The 15,493-nt window shown below is 40.2% G+C and overlaps 1 protein-coding gene across 1 annotated transcript in view; it reads left to right on the top strand.

Annotated features, from left to right (window-relative positions):
- LOC308512203 (ubiquitin carboxyl-terminal hydrolase 9X-like) overlaps window positions 1-15,493 on the top strand; it is a 254,107-nt gene that overhangs the window by 84,662 nt on the left and 153,952 nt on the right. The window lies entirely within an intron of this gene.

Genomic DNA, 15,493 nt, shown 5'->3' with positions numbered 1-15,493 from the left:
TGGACATTTGGGATTTGGGTTTTTACTTTTTGTCTATTATGATTCTGATGCTCTGAAAATTTATGTAAATATTTTTCTTAGGATACATGTTTTTTTGTATTATCAAATAATCTTTATATACATATACACATTTTATTTTATCCGATCGTCAGTAGGTGAACATTGGGCATTTACCAGTTTTTTGGCTCTTATGAATAATGCTACCGTGAACATTAATGTTCAGAATTTTGTATGGACTTAGATTGTTAATTTTCTTGGGTATGTATTTCTTGGAATTGCTAAGTCATATGATACCTCTGAGGATAACATTTTGAAGAACTTTCAAACTCTTTTCCAAGTGGCTGTACCAATTTATATTCCCAATAATGTATGTGGGTTCCAGTTTCTTCTTCTTAATGTCATTTCTTAATATTGTCTGTTATTTCACCCTTTTTGAAGGCTGAAATTAAAGTGATATCTAGTAGTAGGCTTTGTTTTAATATATTTTATTGATTTTTTACAGAGAGGAAGGGAAAGGGATAGAGAGTTAGAAGCATCGATGAGGGAGAAACATTAATCAGCTGCCTCCTGCATACCCCGCCACTGGGGATGTACCTGCAACCAAGGTACATGCCCTTGATTGGAATCGAACTGGGGACCATTCACTCTGCAGGCCGACACTCCATCCACTGAGCCAAACGGGTCAGGACTAGTGGTGGTTTTGAATTATATTTCCTCAGTAGCTAATGATGTTGAGTATCTTACCTGTCTATTGTCAATTTGTATAAATTTAAAGAAATTCTACTCAAGTTATTTAATCATAACTTTTTTTTTTTTAAATATATGTTACTGATTTTTTACAGAGAGGATAGGAGAATGAGAGGGATAGAGAGTTAGAAACATTGATGAGAGAGAAACATCCGTCAGCTGCCTCCTACACACTCCTTACTGGTGATGTGCCCACAACCAAGGTATATGCCCTTGATCAGAATCGAACCTGGGACCCTTCAGTCCACAGGCTGAGACTCTATCCATTGAGCCAAACTGGTTAGGGCAATTATTTATTTATTTTGGGGGGCTTTATAACAACTCTTTTTTTTTTCTTCTCATGTCTTTTATATATTTTTTTAAATTTATTTTTTATGTATAAAAATTCCTAATTCTATGTATTAATTCCCCTATCAGATTAAAATTTGCAAATATTTTCTCCTTTTAGATAGTGTCTTTTTTTTGAATATATATTTTTATTGATTTCAGAGAGGAAGGGAGAGGGAGACAGAGATAGAAACATCAGTGATGAGAAAGGATCATTGATCGGCTGCCTCTTGTATGCCCTGCACTAGGGATTGAGCCCACAACCTAGGCCTGTGCACTGACTGGGAATCAAACCCTGACTTCCTTGTTCACAGGTTGGCACTCAGTCACTGAGCCATGCCACCCAGACACTTTCACTTTCTTGTTGGTATCCTTTTTATAATTAAATTTTTTTCAGGTAAATTTCACATAACATAAAATTAACCATTTTCAAATGTACAACTCAATGGAATTTAGTACAACAGTTGTACAGCCAGTATCTTTATCAAGTTCCAAAATATTTCCATCATCTCAGTCATTTCTTTTCCTCCTTTCTCTCCAACCCTGAAATATAGCAATCTGATTTCTGTCTCTAAAGATTCACATGCTGGATAATTTTTAATTTTGATTAATTTCTATTTTGCTGGTGAGGGGTTTTTTGTCACATGCTTTTCATTTCCCGTTTAAGAAATTATTGGCTAATCTGTAGCCTAAGATATTAAGAAAAAAATTCTTATTACTTGCAGCTCTTTTATTTAGGTATGCATCCCATTTTAGTTAACTTTTTGCATGTGGTGGAATAAGACTTCTAAATTAATCCTTTTAAATGTGAATCTGATTTGTTCCAGAACATTTGTTCTTTCTTCTTTTCAAACTGTCCTTGGTCTTCTGGTCTAAAATCAGGCATATCATACATATATTCTTTTTAGTTCTATTCCATTTATTATATCTCTGTTGTTATGTCAGTACCACATTGAATTGATTACTATGCTTTTGTAGAAAGTTTTCAAATTATTGAGTTATTAAACTTTTCCTTTTTTTATATTATTTGGCTACCTTTAATTTTCTGAATTTTTATGTGTCTTTAAAAATTAGCTTGTTAGTATCTGGAAAGAAATTAGCTGGGATTCTGATAGAGATTGTGGGACAGTTTGAGATTACTTTGTATTGCATTGGCCTCTAATCCATGAATATGGAATAGATTTCCATTAACTTAGAGAATTTCTTACTTACTTAGGTTTTCAATTTCTTTCAGCCACTCTTCTTAGTATTTTTTGTGTTTTTGTAAAATTTATACCACAGTAATCTGTTGTTTCCAATGCTGTTGTAAATGGAAGCATTTCCTTTATTTTTGGTTGGTTCTTATCTAACTTATAGAAAAAAAATACGTAATATATAGAAATACAGTTGATTTTTTAAAGTTTGTTTTGCATCCTGCAACCTGTTAAAAATTAGTAACTTGTAATTTTTTTTTTTAAATCCTCACCTAAGGACATTTTCCCCATGCCTTTTTATTTTTAACTAGAGCCCCGGTGCACAAAAATTTGTGCACTCGGGGGGGATGGGGAGTCCCTCAGCCCGGCCTGTGCCCTCTCCCAGTCTGGGACCCTTCGGGAGATAACTACCTGCTGGCTTAGGCCTGCTCCCGGGTGGCAGAGGGCAGACCTAATCCCTAGGTCCAGCCCCTGGTCGGGCTCAGAGCAGGGCCAATTGGGGAATTGGGGCGCCGCCCCGTCATGCACAGAGCAGGGCGGATTGGGAGGTTGCGATGCCACCCTCAGTCACGCTCAGGGTAGGGCCAATTGGGGGATTGGGGCACCGCCCCCTGTCACACTCAAGGCAGGGTCAATGGGGAGGTTGTGGCGCCACCCCCTGTCACGCACAGAGCAGGGCCCATCAGGGGGTTGGGGAGCTCCCCCCTGTCACGCACAGAGCAGGGCCCATCAGGGGGTTGGGGAGCTCCCCCCTGTCACGCACAGAGCAGGGCCCATCAGGGGGTTGAGGAGCTCCCCCCTGTCACTCACAGAGTAGGGCCGGCTGATAGGGGAGTTGGGGCACCGCCCCCTGTCACACACAGAGCAGGGCGGATCAGGGGGTTGGGGTGCTGCCCTCTATCACCCACAGAGCAGGGCCAATCAGGGGGTTGGGGCGCCGCCACTGTCACACTCAGGGCAGGGCCGATGGGGAAATTATGGCTCTACCCCATCACACACAGAGCAGGGCCCTTGGGGGGGTGGGGTTGGGGTGCCGCCCTCTGTCACCCACAGAGCACGGCCAATCAGGGGGTTGGAGCGCCGCCACTCTCACACTCAGGGCAGGGCCGATGGGGAGGTTATGGCTCTACCCCATCACACACACAGCAGGGCCCGTGGGTGAGGGGGTTGGGGCGCCGCACCCTGTCACACACAGAGCTGCAGGGCGATCAGAGGGTTTGGGCGCTGCCCCCTGTCACACTGATCCCGGTGCCTGGAGGCTTCCCAGCTCCGCTGATCCCAGTGCTGGGAGGCATATTACCCTTTTACTATATAGAATAGAAGCCTGGTGCATGGGTGGGGGCTGGCTGGTTTGCCCTGAAGGGTGTCCTGGATCAGGGTGGGGGTCCCCACTGGGGTGCCTGGCCAGCCTGGATGAGGGGATGATGGCAGCTGGTCACACACCCTTTAGGGTGGGGGTCCCCACTGGGGTGCCTGGCCAGTCTGGGTGAGGGGCTGAGGGCTGTTTTCAGGCTGGGACTGAAGCTCCCAACTGCTCCTTTTTTTCTATTTTTTTTTTTTTATTCTGGGCCAGCTTTAGCTCTGAGGCTCCAGCTCTTAGGCCTCCCTCCGCTCCTGAAAGCAGGTATCTGGTTTGTTTATGTTCTACAATCGAAACTCTGTATCAACTCCAGGTCTGAGATCCCGTCTAGCTGAAAGCTGGTTTCTAGGGTTTTGTTTAGCTTCTATATTTGTTACAATGTTTGAAACTGCAGGCCTGCAGCGGCAGGCAGGGAACATTGGAGTCCTCCGTCAGTGAAGCAAGCAAGCCTCATGTTAGTTTCAAGCTGCCTGGCTGCCGGCCGCCATCTTGGCTGTCAGTTAATTTGCATATCTCGCTGATTAGCCAATGGGAATGGTAGCGGTCATACGCCAATTACCATGTTTCTCTTTTATATGTATAGACTAGAGGCCTAGTACACGAAATAGTGCACTGGCATAGGGAGATTCACTCAGCTTGGCCTGCACCCTCTCGCAATCCGGGATTCCTTGGGGTATGTCCATCTGCCGGCTTAAGCCTGATCTCTCTTGCAGTCCAGAGCTCTTGCAGTCCTGCACCCATCACTCCTTACCTTCCACCACTGCCACTGTGCTCTCTAGCTGTGAGCCTGGCTTCTGGCTGAGCGGCACTCCCCTTATGGGAGCACACTGACCTTGAGTGTCTGCCCCCTTGTGGTTAGTGCGCATCATAGGAATGGTTTGGTCAATTTGCATATTAGCCTGTTTTTTATATAGGACTAGAGGCCCGGTGCACAAAATTCATGCACAGGGGGAGAAGGGAAGGTCCCCTCAGCCCAGTCGGCACCCTCTTTAATGCAGACCCTCTTAGAGGATGTCCAACGGCCGATCGGGCCTAAACTGGCAGTCAGACATCCCTCTCACAATCCTGGACCGATGGCTCCTGATTGCTCACCTGCCTGGTCGCCCCTAACTGCCACCCTCCTGCCAGTCTGATCACCCCTCACTGCCTCTGCGTGCCAACCTGTTCAACCCTAACTGCCCCCCCGTGCTGGCCAGGTTGCCTCCATCTGCCCTCCCCCTGCTGGCCTGGTCACCCCCAGCTGTACATCTCCCCCCCACCCCCCCACCCCCCACCAGCCTGGTCGCCTCTTACTGCTCCCCCTGCCGGCCTCGTCACTCCCAACTGTCCCCCTTGCTGGCCTGGTCGCCTGCAACTGTCCCCCCTGCCTGCTTGGTCGCCCCTCATGGTCCCCCCGCTCGCCTAATCACCCCCCACAGCTTGCTTTGCTTGTTCAGTTGTGTGTTCGTTTTTCACGGCTTCCCCTGCTGGCTTGGTTGCCCCACGCAGCCTGCTGTCCAATTGTTAGGTTGTCCCTCACTAACCCCCCTGCCGGCCTCATGGTAGGCAGCCATTTGTGAGAATATAAGGGTCAATTTACATATTACCTCTTTTATCATATAGGATGTTTTTTGTACTCATTGAATAGAAACTTATCTGGCCACTAGGTAAAGCTAGCAATAAAATTACTGGTCCACAGTGTGTTAATTTAGGGAGGGAGAAACAGTGAGTGAGAGAGATACTGAGAGAGACATAGAGGGAGATCTTTTGAGAGAGAATCATTGATTGGCTGTCTACCACATACACACCCCAACCAGGAATCAAACTTAAAACCTATCCCTGTGCCCTGACAGAATGAAACCCAACACTATATTCTGGTACGGGACAATCAACTGAGCCATACCAGCCATGACACAAAATTATTTTCATAAAAATCTAAATTTATTTCTGTTTGAAGATTACACCCTTGTTTTGGTGTCAGGACTAAGAATTTGTTGCCTAGGTGTAAATTCCACAAAATTTCTCCTATGTTTTTTTCTGAAGGTTTTATATTTTATACTTAAGTGTAGACGAGAAGCTAAAGATTGCAGTGGATTTTTGTCTGTTTTTGTAACCTGTATATTTCCATTGTTCTAGCATTATTTGGTGAAGTACTGTCTTTTGTTTTCCTACATTAGAATACTTTTGCACTTGGGAAAATATCAGGCATACTTTATGGATATACTTTTAGGTTCCTTATGTAGTTACTTTTGTCTGTTTCTTGATTTCTATTTTCATGTATGTTTTGAAATCAGGTTAACAGAATCCTCTCATTTTTTCAAAGTAATTATTCTCATTCTTTTGCCTTTGCATATTACTTTCAGTATATTCTGGTCCATGTGTTTGGAAAATCTTGTTGGGATTTTATAAGAGTCCTTTAAACTTGTATATTAATTTGGGAAGAATTAACCTTTTTCCTATCACAAGTCTTCATTCCATAAACACTGTATAATTCTTTGTTAATGTAGATCTTTTGAATTCCTTTTGTTGAATAGTTTTAACTTACAAATTTTATGCATGTTTTATATTTTATTCTTAAGTGTTTAATTTTTGTAGTTACTGTATTATCAATACTGTTTTCTATAATTTTATTACTACTGTACATAAATATTTAATTTTTGTTTCCTCTGTTTTTGACAGTTTTTGCATAGGGACATATAATCTTATAAGAAGAGTTTTACTTCTTCCTTCCCAATTAGAATGTTTTTTATTTGTTTTTCTTATTTAATTATACTGGCTAGAATCATCTTTACCTGAAATTGAACAAAAGTGGTTAGAGCAAACATATTTATTGTGTATTGATATTAGGAAGACAAAGTCATCAGTATTTAACTATTAGCAATGCTAGCTATATGTTTTCTTCTCTTTTTAAAAAAATATTTTTATTGATTTCATAGAGGAAGGGAGTGGAAGAGGAAAATAGAAACATCAATGAGAGAGAAACATTGATTGGCTCCCTCATGCCTGTCCCCTACTGGGCATTGAGCCCGCAACCCAGACACATGCCCTGACCTGGAATCAATGCTTAACTACTAGGCACATCGGCCAGGCTGTATGTTTTCTACCGATGCCCTTTACTTGGTTGAGAGAGTTCTCTATTCCTATTTTCTGATAGTTTTTGTCATGAGTACATATTCAGTTTTGTCTACATTGATTTATATATCCTAACATTTTCTTTACTCTGTCAGTGTGTTGAATTACAAATTATTTTTCAACTAGAGGCCTGGTGCACAAATTCATGCATGGGTAGGGTTCGTCAACCTGGCTGGCGATCGGGGCTGATCAGGCCAGGAGGTGGCCAGCCAGGGGGAGGGGCCACAGGAGGTTTACTGGCCATGGGAGTTTGGCTCTGGGATCCCACTGACCACCAGGAGGCATCTCCTGCCTTGAGCGTCTGCTCCCAGGTGGTCAGTGTGGGTCATAGCTACCGTCTGGTCATAACGGTCCTTTAGGCTTTTATATATATAGACTAGAGGCCCGGTGCACAAAATTTGTGCATAGGGCTTGGCCCTCACAGCTGCATCAGCTCACCTCGGCCCTCACAGCCCTGGCTTTGTCCAGAAGGATATCTGGTCTAATTAGCTTATTACACTTTTATTATTATACGTAGTTGAAACAGTTCGGCTAACATAGCTCAGTGGTTGAGGGTTGACCTATGAACTAGGAGTTCAGGGTTCAATTCCTGGTCAGGACGCATGCCCAGGTTGTAGGCTCGATCCCCAGTGTGAGCAAGTGGCTATATTCAGGTCCCTTAAGAAGACACCTGAATCTAATTTTGGGTCAATTTGGACCCATTTATTTTATCCTGACGGAATGCCTGCTGATTTTCACAGCTAGATCTAGTGGGGACTCTTTTTCCTTGTACTGTGCCACAGTTTGGGAAACCTATTGTGGGGGTGGGATCCCTCAACCTTTAGGGGGGGACATACACACATGAGATATCCTGCCAATTCTTTTTTTTTTTTTAATATATTTTATTGATTTTTTTTTTTACAGAGAGGAAGAGGGATAGAGAGTTAGAAACATCGATGAGAGAGAAACATCGATCAGCTGCCTCCTGCGCACCTCCTACTGGGTATGTGCCCGCAACCAAGGTACATGCCCTTGACTGGAATCGAACCTGGGACCTTTCAGTCCACAGGCCAACACTCTATCCACTGAGCCAAACCGGTTAGGGCCCTGCCAATTCTTAAAACTCGTGTGTGTCCAACATGTTTTGTGTCTCCACAGTCTATAGACATAGCGTCTTCCTTACATCCTTAGTTATAGGAGTAATTTTAAGCTCGTGTTCAGGTGATTCTCAAGGTGGTTATTCTATAATTTAATTGTAATTTTAATGTGAGGCCATCATTGTGTTTACTTACTCTTCCACCATATTAACTCTGTAACTCTTTTTTAGGTCCTTCAAATGACTGGGGTTATTCATTTAAGCATTTTATCTCCCAACATATGTACTAGTATCTAGTGTTCTATATTTCTTTCTTACTACTGCTTTCTTAATTGTTTACATAGTATGTAAATTTTGGTATATTTGATTTTTTTGTTGTTTTTTGTTAATCCTTATCCAAGGATATTTTTCCCAAGGATTTTTTTTTTTTTAGGGAGTGGATGAGTAGGACGGGAAAGGAGGTAGCGATAGAGACAGAGAGAAACATTGATGTGAGAGAGACACATCTATTGGTTGCCTGTACCGGTTCAGGGGATCATAACTGCAAACTAGGTGCATGCCCTTGATCAGGAATGGAATCCACAACTCTGGTGCCAGGGTTGGTATCTTTAAAACATAGATAAATATTTGGTTTTCTCATAGTAAAATATTTTTCTGACATATTTTGTTTTTGTTTTTCAATTATAGTTTGATTCCAGTATGATTAGAAACACTTTGATGTTCATTCTTCTAATTTGTTGATGTTCATTTTCTGGCCGATGAAATTGTCCATTTCATTACATTTTCTGTGGTTATCTTCAAAGAAGGTGTATTCTGCTGCGTATGGGTGTAGTGTTTGTATAAATGTCAATTAAATCCTGTTGATGTTCTTGTTGAGTTCTATATTTTGTCCATTTTGTTTTGTTTTATTCTGTCAGTTGTTTAGGTTTTTATAATTATGGATTTGCCTTTTCCTCTGAATTATATCGGTTTTTGTTTTACATGTTTTTCAGCACGCACATATTTGATGCATACATATTTAGGATTGCAATGTCTTACTGATTTTCTAATCTGTTTTCATTATATAATGTCGTGTGCTCACTCTGATAATGTGATACTTGTGCTCACTCTGTTAATGTGATACTGTGAAATCTGTTTTATCTATGACTAATATAGCTAGTCTTGCTTTCCTTTAATGTTTCTTTATCTTTTTGCACTTTTTTACTTTCAATCTGACTGTATTTTATAATATAAAGAAATTAACATATATACTACTGTGAATATTTCTCTCTTCTCCACATCCAGCATGACTAGAGGGTGGTCCGGTTTCTTAGTAGGGGCAGCTGGGAATTGGGAAAATGAAAGAAACACACAGAGATGGAAGAAAAAAGCTGGGGCCGGGTGGGACCACTGTCCTCTGATGATGAGACAGGAACAGGGACCCAGAGCCAATTCAGCGTGTTTATTTTATACAGCAAAAAATAGGAAGTTTTACTAAAAGTCAAGAAAAAGGAGATTATGTGCATTCTTGGGTGGGCCCGAGTCATATTCACTCCTGCCTTTTGGCAAAGCGTGTTTCCAGGATGTGGCTTTGCCAATGCCACTGGATTAAGCTGATAGTAATTAAAGAAATGCCCATGTGCCTTTCCAGGCTCGCTCTACCCAGTGATGGTGAACCTTTGGCACGCGAATTCATTTTTTTTGGTTGATTTTTCTTTGTTACATGGCATTTAAATATATAAAATATCAAAAATATAAATCTTTGTTTTACTATGGTTGCAAATATCAAAAAATTTCTGTATGTAAATGGCACCAGAGTTAAGTTAGGGTTTTTCAAAATTCTGACACGCTGAGCTCAAAAGGTTCGCCATCACTGCTCTACACACTACTTAATGTGATTATTGATATGTTAGGGCTTAAGTTTGCTATCTTTCTTTTTGTGTTCTTTGTTCTTTTAGGTTTTTCAATTTATTTTCCAACTGAGGGTTATGTGTACATTTTTTATATTTCTACCACAGCTTTTCTTTGTAATGGCTGCTTTAATATCTTTGATAATTCTAACATTTGTCATTACTTAGTGTTGAACTTTTTTTTTCAATATAATGTCTTCATGATTCTTGCTATTGAATAATTTGCGACTGAAACCTGGAAGTTTTGATACTGTGTTATGGGATTGTGAGATTATTTCAACCTTTTAAGGGTTGTTGTGTTTTTACCAGCCAAAAGTGTTATATGTGTTTTTTCAATCTTGAAACAGAAATTCTGATTAAATTCAGTATTAATTCAAACTCTCAAACATGTATTGGCTAAAACCAGTAGGTGCATCAGAGAAAAGCAGGCACCTCATAACAATTCTTTGGTGGAAAATATGGTGCATACTTATACAAGCTGCCCTAATGATTAATCAAGCCCAAGGTTTGTTTTTCAAAAGTAAATTTTAAGATCTATCAAAAAATCATACATACACCCTCAACAAGAAATCATACAGATGAATAAGAATAGATCTAGAGACAAATGGCAGGGGTGGAGAGGGTGATTAGAGAGCAACCAAAGGACTTGTACTCATGCATATTAGCATAACAAATGGACACAGACACTGGGGCAGTGGGGGGCTTGCCCTGGTGGGAATGGCTTGGTGTGGGGAGGTTAATTGGGGGGAAAAGGAGACTTATGTAAATTTCTAAAAAAAAAAAAAAAAACCAAAAAAAAAAGACATCAAATATAAGTAATACACACTAAACAAGAGCTAACAGCACATGGAGCAATCCTAGACATTTTTCTAATGACCAAGTTATAAAATTATAGCTCAGGATACTATTAACATGTAACTTTTCTACTGGGTATATGTTAGTAATTATAAAACCAGTGTACATTTTTTCTATCCATTATCATTATTTCTCCCTTTTCCCTAATTTAACTTAGCAGATTTTTTCCTTTGGTTTGACTAGTTAAACACAAAAGTTTGGAACCTAATGTGAATATCAATTCTTACTGGAATAGCACCTGCATGCAATCCTAGAAAAGGCAAATTGAAACTAAAGTGATGTGACAAAGTTAAATAGCCATTTTTCCTTTTTTTTTTTTTAGTTCGTACCTGAGGGTATGTTTTTTTATTTTAGAGAGAAAGAAATGGAGGGACAGTGAGAAAGAGAGAGAAAGAAAAGGAGAGACAGAGAAATTTCAATGTGTGAGAAAAACAGCAATCAGTTGCCTCCAGTAAGCTCCCCCAACTGGGTGTCGAACCCAAAACTTAGGTATGGGCTATACCACCTTCATGTGTACAAGATGATTTGCCAGCCAGCCAGGGCTAATTAGCCATTCTCATTGTGACATTATCCCCCTGTTAATCACTAGGTTAATGGCTTCTATTATGTCCAGATTGCATAGCCCAGCATGATAGTGGTGTGTTCTTAGTAAGGTACTATAGACCTTTAACATTTCCTTAAATACAAAGCATCATTTAAAACTATGTGAGTTGGATAAATAAATAAAATACTACATTTCTGTTGGCTTATTTTGCCTCCTAAGCTGGCTTGAGGTACTGTTCATGACACAGAGGACACAATAGTTAGTTTCTCTCCAAGCTCCTTAACAGTTTTTGCACATTTTTTTGCAGCAATAACAGTATTATTTATTAGCATCACTGCTGTCATGTGACCAGTATTCCAAGTTATTGTAGTGATATAACTGGCTTTCTCTCTAATTCCTTCAAAATCAATGATCTTCAACCAACTTTGGTTTAGCAGTGATGGAATGTTCAATTCTGTTTTTATTCCCAAATCAGTTTTATAGTGCTTATTTGGAATGCCAACAGCAGAGGCCACAATATAAGAATATAGCTACTGTTTGGGAGTGTATCAATGAGATGTAACTGTGGCATCACTTCCATGACCTTTTTCTATCCCATTTGTGTGTAGTAATATTGCAAAATACCCATGCATATGCAATGGGTATTCCAATATTTTGACCTCCCCGGTACATACTTTGACCTCCCCAGTACAACCGTATGCATTGCTGGGGCTCCTCACAGGGGGAATCACCTTGCCGAGGCTGGCCAACAGACCCTGAGCGACAGATGAATGGATTATTTCTGCACTACGATCTGTGTAAGAGAGGCTAAGGGACGGCCCAGCTATAGCAACCAGGCAGCCCCGATTGCTTGCCTCGCTAGACTTTTATTACAGTTCCAGATAAAGTTTATCTTTTAGATAAAATCAATAGGGTGAGTAATCTTGGGAGGACACATGTGTTTACATTGTCCTCTAGGCAAGGGCATCCAGGGACTAAGCATAAGGATTCCAGTAAACACCCAGGGGTCTGCACAAGCACAGGCTTATTCAGAAAGGTCAAGGAATAATTAGGGGTGCTGCCTTTGATATTCCCCTAAGTTGGAATTCCAATAAACAGGGCAGGTGATTTTCCACACACTTCCCTTTTCTCAGACTATCCTTCTTACAAGCTTTCCAACCAAGTCTCGTGCTTCCCCACAATTCATTCCTAGTTTTCAAATATTAGTTCATATCATTTCCTACTACCCATGGGGTAGCTTATAACATGGAATACTGGTCTAAACACATTTACCTACATTAATTTCATGAAAGGCGTCAATAATCCTTACTTGCAGAACAGAATTACAGGTCTTTTTTTTCATTAGTGTGCTCTGGAAGAGGCAGCTGAACAGGAGGCCATCTACATTATCATTGTGGTTTATTGATTAAATTTAATAGTTCTTCCTCTGAAATTGAAGCTGGATTCACAATTGTCTCTCTGTTGATTCCTGCATCTGTAGGCAGACCTGGTTTTGTTGAGGAATACGAATGACTTAAGGTTGATTCTCACCAAACAGAAACACAACTGTAGCTGTTTGTTTACTGATACCCCCAGTCTTCCATTTCCTTCCACAATTCCTACTTGATCTGATGGGCATGGGTTTTTTTGTATGCTTGTTTGTTTTTTACAGAAATCTACAACAGATTAACTTTAAGCTTTCAAGAGGTGGAAAGGACAATTGTGGAGGTAGAAGTTCTTTGTGGGCTAGAGCAGCCAGGAGGCCAATGTAGACATGAGGAAAGCAACAGTCATGGCCTGTTCCTATGTTGGGAATAAATTGCTTCTTTTTAGCTGCAAGTCAGTCAAAGGAATGACTCTTCTTTATTGCCAGGGAGAGAAAGAACTCTAGGACATATCAAGAATTCCTTGTCTCCCAAGGTGGGGCGTACCTTATTACTGTTGAGTGAGAAGGGAATTTTGACTATATGTTCAGTTCTATAGCAGTCTACAGGGGGGATAGTACTGCTGGGTAGGAATAAAAGTCCTAACTCTGCTGGACATCCTCTAGCACAGTGGTTCTCAACCTTCCTAATACCACGACCCTTTAATATAGTTTCTTATGTTGCGGTGACCCCAACCATAAAATAATTTTTGTTGCTATTTCATAACTGTAATTTTGCTACTGTTATGAATCGTAATGTAAATATCTGATATGCAGGATGTATTTAGGCGACCCCTGTGAAAGGGTCATTCGACCCCTAAAGGGGTCACCACCCACAGGTTGGGAACCGCTGCTCTAGTATCAACTAAACTGGGTTTCCTCATAACTACTGATTGGCGGCATGAGTCACAGTTCCCTTCTTAGCCTTCTCTTATGTTACCCCAGAAGGGGTTGATAAACTTTTTATAGCCTTATGAAATCCAGGCTTCCCACTCATGGACCAACATTTTTTCCTGAACTGTTGGCTTGGAATAGAACAGTCATTTTCTAAATGATTTCTGTCATGCTAGGTTATCCTTTTCCTGGTCCTTTGACTATATAGATGTCTTTGTGGGACGGGGGGTGGGGGTGGGGGGGGGGGTCCTTGACTGCACTCATCAGTGTTTTCAGATTGCTGGCTTTTGCAGTTTCAAGTATGCAATATAGGAAACAAGAAAATCTGGGGGACTTACCCACCTTGTCATTCCTTAGGTTTTGAAAATTCGAGTAGTTTTACTTTCTTCTCTCCAGTATCCAGAGTCGTCTTATGTTTGTTTTATCTATATACTCTCCAGGGTTTTTAGTTGTACTCTATGGGAGAATAGTGGTAAGCATATCTCTTACATTTTCTCAAACACGTAACTATTTTAGTTTTTTTTTTTAATGAGTATTTATTACTTCTGAATTTGTATATAGACATTAAGGGTGTTTTTCCTTGGTCAGTAATTTAGAATTTATTAAACTTTTCTCTGTATTTTTTGTTTCAAAATGTGTAAAGGACATTACTTCCTAATCTGTTCTTTTAATTTATAACTTATTTTCAATTCTTCATTGTGGAAAAATACATATGACATAACCTTTATCATCTTAATTTATTTTTAAATCTGCAGCTCATTGGTGTTAATTACATTCCTAATGTGCAGCTATCACCACCATTTATCGCCATAGTTTTTTTTCATCTTGTAAAAATTTGAGATGCTGAATGTATATTTAAAGAATAGTCAAAACCAAGTGTAGTAGTACAACATTGGCAACTAAACTAGGTGTTTTTTTTTCTTTTTCAAAAATTTTTAAATTGATTTGAGAGAGGAAGGAAGAGGGAGAGATAGAAACATCAATGATAAGAGACAATCATTGATTGGCTACCTCCTGCACACCCCTTACTGGGGATCATGCCTGCAATTGGGAATGTGCTCTTGATCGGAACAATATATTACCAGCCAAAAGTGTTATATGTGTTTTTTCAGTCTTTAAACAGAAATTCTGATTAAATTCAGTATTAATTCAAACTCTCAAACATGTATTGGCTAAAACCAGTAGGTGCATCAGAGAAAAGCAGGCACCTCATAACAATTCTTTGGTGGAAAAATATGGTTCATACTTATACAAGCTGTCCTAATGATTAATCAAGCCCAAGTTTTGTTTTTCAAAAGTAAATTTTAAGATCTATCAAAAAATCATACATACACCCTCAACAAGAAATCATACAGATGAACAAGAATAGATCTAGAGACAAATGGCAGGGGTGGAGAGGTTTTTTTTTTAAAAAACCTACATACAAATTTTGGACCATGAAAAGGATAACCTAGCACACCCTGGACCAGTCAAAAGATCAGGAAAAGGATAACCTAGCATGACAGAAATCATTTAGAAAATGACTGTTTTATTCCAAGCCAACAGTTCAGGAAAAAATGTTGGTCCATGAGTGGGAAGCCTGGATTTCATAAGGCTATAAAAAGTTTATCAACCCCTTCTGGGGTAACATAAGAAAAGACTAAGAAGGGGTGGAATTTGTATGTAGAAATTAAGGGTGTTTTTTATTATATATAAACAAATTTTATATATATACATATATATTTTTAAAAAATATATTTTATTGATATTTTACAGAGAGGAAGGAGGAAGGGAGAGGGATAGAGAGTTAGAAACATCGATGTGAGAGAAACATCGATCAGCTGCCTTCTGCACACCCCCCACTGAGGATGTGCCCGCAACCAAGGTACATGCCCCTGACCGGAATCGACCCCGGGACCCTTCAGTCCATAGGCCGACGCTCCATCCACTGAGCGAAACCGGTTAGGGCAATAAAATATATATATTTTTAAAAACTGATATTCTATACCCATTAAACAATAACAAGTCTTCCACCCTTCTAATTTTTGTTTGTATGACTTGATTGTTTAGTTATGGTGTGTGTGTCATTGGGAAGAATAAAATATAAATACATGCAT

This window comes from Myotis nattereri, assembly GCF_964212035.1.
Source record: "Myotis nattereri genome assembly, chromosome: Y".
In the NCBI taxonomy this organism is placed as follows: Eukaryota; Metazoa; Chordata; class Mammalia; order Chiroptera; family Vespertilionidae; genus Myotis; species Myotis nattereri.
This window is presented reverse-complemented; position numbering and strand designations above follow the sequence as displayed.